The following is a 4,084-nucleotide window of genomic DNA, read 5'->3' on the forward strand; positions in this document are numbered from 1 at the left end:
AAGTGTGAGCAGTTTGATAAGGCTCATTTCATGCATCGGTTTAAGGGTAAATTGTACGCTGCTTGATCGGTTTATCGCGCAAAACAAGTGTCAAATGTGCAGGAATGCCGCTTGACCAAGGCAATAAGGCCGAACTGATCTAGCAAGTACAAAAGGCGATAAAAGGCCAAGAATCGGGGGAGTTGATCAAGGGGGAGTAATCAAGCAGTTAGGCGGGGACCGCTAGCTTCTAGAAGGAGAACACGTGAGGAAATGAGTTGGATATGGCGCACCATTCTGTTATCAAGGACAACGTTCTAGAAGGGGACACGTGCTAGCTTATGAGACACAAGGACGCAGCTGAGTCATGAATCTGTTACTCAAAAGCGTCGTCATTCTAGAAGAAAGGCACGTAGCAATCAATGAGTCTCTCATTCTCAGCATGAGTGAATATTCCCTGTCAAGATCGTTATCCAGCTGGAGGCTGAATCGAGCTTATAAATAGAGGGTGTGCCATCACAAGAAAGGAATCTGATCTTTTACTTTCCGTCTAGTTTAGCTTAGTTTAGTTCTCTAGCTTAGTCCAGTTCTCTAGAATAGCTTAGCTTAGATAAAGTAATGCGTAGTTAGAGAGGAGAATTAAAGAAGCGCTGCAGAATACTTGTTATATGTTGGCATATTCCTAAATTACCCGCCGATATTCTTCTCGGTTTTACTTGCTTTCTTATTTTCCGAAGTATTAGCTTAGTTTCAATTTCACGTTGTACTGCTCTCAGTTTAGTTTAATCAAAGTTATTACGTTTTCATCCTCGCATTTACTGTTACGTTTTCACCTGCAATTCACTTGACCTAGTAGTTAAATTTACCTTGATCAAGTTAGCAAGTTTAATTCTGCCTAGAGTAAAAACAGTAGTTAAAAACTCCCAAGTTAAAGCGTGGCAGCAGCCAACCCCCTGTTCACTACACACACTCTCGACACACCAATTTCTTTGTGGGATCGACCCCGAACTTGCCGCTTTATTGTTAAAGTAGTGCAAAATTGGGAGTTTACAAATTACATTGGTATGAAAGGAGCGAGAGCGAGTTTGAATCGATCAAGTGGCAACGGCATTTGCTAACTGATCCAATCGGTTTAGTTATTTTCAATATAACTTGGTCTGAATTCGCGCCCCTTTCGAGGCCTTCCAGACACCCGTGGTGTCGAGTTTCTGAGCTGGAGGCTACGACGTGTGGCTGAGAGTGGCTATGCCGAACGCGCACGCCTAGCCGAGACTTGCGTGCGGTCAGGCTCGTCGTTGATTCGTGCAAACCTCGAACAATGAGATTATGATGAATGGAATATTTTAATGATTACTTAATTCCTTAATTAAAATAAATATATTCTTTTTATTCCTAGATGGATATGGACACGAATAATTAAATAGTTTCCTAAATATTATATATCTAGAATCCTAATTAGGATAGATATATAGGACTACATTAAATAATTTAAGTATATGGTCTCCATCGATTGGTCTGCAACTGTTATGAAGTTTGTTTCTAATAGTATCGCCACCCATGCTGTGGGGACAATAATCCTAAGAAACAGCGAGTTCATATAGGCGGACTACTCAATATACATTGTCTGAACTAGAAAGTGGTTTCTAATATTATCGCCACTGAAGTTGTGGGGACAATAATCCTAAGAAATTACAAGTTTCAGAAGTTCAAACGGAATTTAGGAGATAGCTTGATTTTGTTATCAACACATGAGCATTGTTATGGGAGTGTGTTGTAGAAATAAAGTTATGTAATGCTAAATCTGATGGTCGTGCTTAAGCAACATTTGGCGGCCATGACTATTCATCGGTGTTGTGACCAGTAAAAATGTTAAAATTTTAATGTGTATTTACCTCTGTTTGAGGGTACAAAATTTTAATTTAACAGTTGTAAGATTTTGAAAAGTTTTATGGTTAATCTATTCAATATTCTTACATAAGTTTATGACAAAAGGTATAAATATTTTGTTTTGCAGTGCAACTTAAACCGTCAAGATGTCGTTCAACCCTCTTTTTGCAATACTAAAAGAAAACAAACTCGAAGGGAAAAATTACATAGAATGGAAATAATATTTGGACATCGTTCTCAAATCCGAAGAGTACAAATTTGTGCTCACTACTCCTCACCCACAGTAACGGTGGCTAATGCTGCAGCAGCGGTACGTGAGGCACATAGAAAGTGGCATAAGGCTAATGAGATGACTAAGTTTTATATGTTGGCCTCCATGGTAACAGTGCTTAAGCATCAGCATGCAGCCATGGCGACTGCCACCGAGATTATGCAGTACCTCACAAATCTTTTTGGTGCTCAGAATCGAACGGCCAAGTCTCAGGCCTTTCGGAGTATCATGTCGAAGACAATGAAGGAGGGCTCATCTGTGAGGGATCACGTCCTCGAGATGATGAGTCACCTCAATCAAATTGAGGTGTTGGGAGGGACAATCGATCTCAAGTCCCAGGTTACCATTATCCTTCAAAGTCTTCCCCCTAGCTTTCAGTAGTTCAAGCTCAACTTCGAGATGAACAAAAGGAATTACACCTTGGCTGAATTGCTGACTGAACTTCAATCGGCAGAGGACCTCATGGTCCAAGCTAAGACAGCGATGGTTAGCTGGACACATCATTCCTCTTGCCCTAGGCCTAGCGCAGGAAAGAAGAAAGTGCCAAACCAGGTTATTGCCAAGAATGCTAAGGGAAAGAAGAAGAGGAAGGCTAACTCGAAGCCTAGTGGAAATTGTTTCAAGTGTGGAGAGAAGGGGCATTATAAGACAGACTGTCCTAAAAAGGGCAAGGCTACAGGTATGCACCAAGCTCTAGTAGTTGAATCATGTTTGACTTCAACATCAATTCATACTTGGGTTATTGACACTGGAGCCACTGATCATATTTATTTTGATCCTGACTTAATGCAGATGACACGACGGCTACATGATCGTGAGATCGAAGTCCAGCTGGGCGATGCTACTAAAGTGGCAGCCGTTGCAGTGGGAGACGTTTATTTACATTTTAGTAGTGATAGATTCTTGATTTTGAATAATGTTTTGTTGATACCTTCTTTTAGAAGAAATTTAATTTCAGTTTCTAAATTGGTTTTTTATGGATATTCGATTTCTTTTAATGACAATTGTGTTATTAAGAAAGATGGTTCTTATATCTGTCGTGGTATCATGGAAAGCAATCTGTACGCAATCACTTCTTTCCACGACCGCCCTTACTAAGGATAAGAAAGATGGGGAAATTGTGACTAGGGAAGGGACTAAGGAGTGGGAAAGAAGAAGGGGAAAACAATGAAAGACATCATCTTAAACAAAGCTTCAAAAGAAAAGTTTTAATCTATTAAATAATAAAGCAGCGGGTTAATATCTCAAGGTAATTAATATCATAAAGTAGTGTACAGCAAAACGAAAGACTTTATCAAGAACAATTCGAAACAAGGCAGCAGAATAAAGGTGTCTAGAGAGTCATAGGGAGACAACTATGTATGAAGACACGACGCATCCGGAATTTCTTAAGGCTCGACTCAACATCCACCGCAACATCACTGCTCAACCTGCACATAAAGAAAACATATGCAGGGCTGAGTACTTGACATGCTCAGTGGACACACGCCAAAATATTTGATAAAAGTAATGTCATCCATACCATAGTGAACTCTAGTTTTAACATTTGAAAAAAGAATATCATCGAGTATCACAAAACATCTTCGTAGACTGGCTAGTCAAAACAATCTCCCCACTTTCTCCACAATCAATCAATCACATCCTCTTACCATAGTGCGACGAAAGTGTGGCCACACTATTCGCCCACGAGACCGGCCGACTAGCAAGGACGGTTCCCGATCCCACCTGTGTACACAGCCTGATATTGCGGCCCTACTCAGACCCGAATTCATTTCACACATAGCCCTATAGCCTAACGGAGCAAGCTCAAACGAACTAGGAATCAGGCAACAATCTCAACATCAAAACAATCATGGCATGACATAACACTTTAAACCACCCTTATATCTCCAATATCATAATTTTGAAACATAAAAGAGTTTTAGTAAAGAAAGCCCACCTCGATTG

The sequence above is a fragment of the Salvia splendens genome, chromosome 6 (assembly GCF_004379255.2).
Source record: "Salvia splendens isolate huo1 chromosome 6, SspV2, whole genome shotgun sequence".
In the NCBI taxonomy this organism is placed as follows: domain Eukaryota; kingdom Viridiplantae; phylum Streptophyta; class Magnoliopsida; order Lamiales; family Lamiaceae; genus Salvia; species Salvia splendens.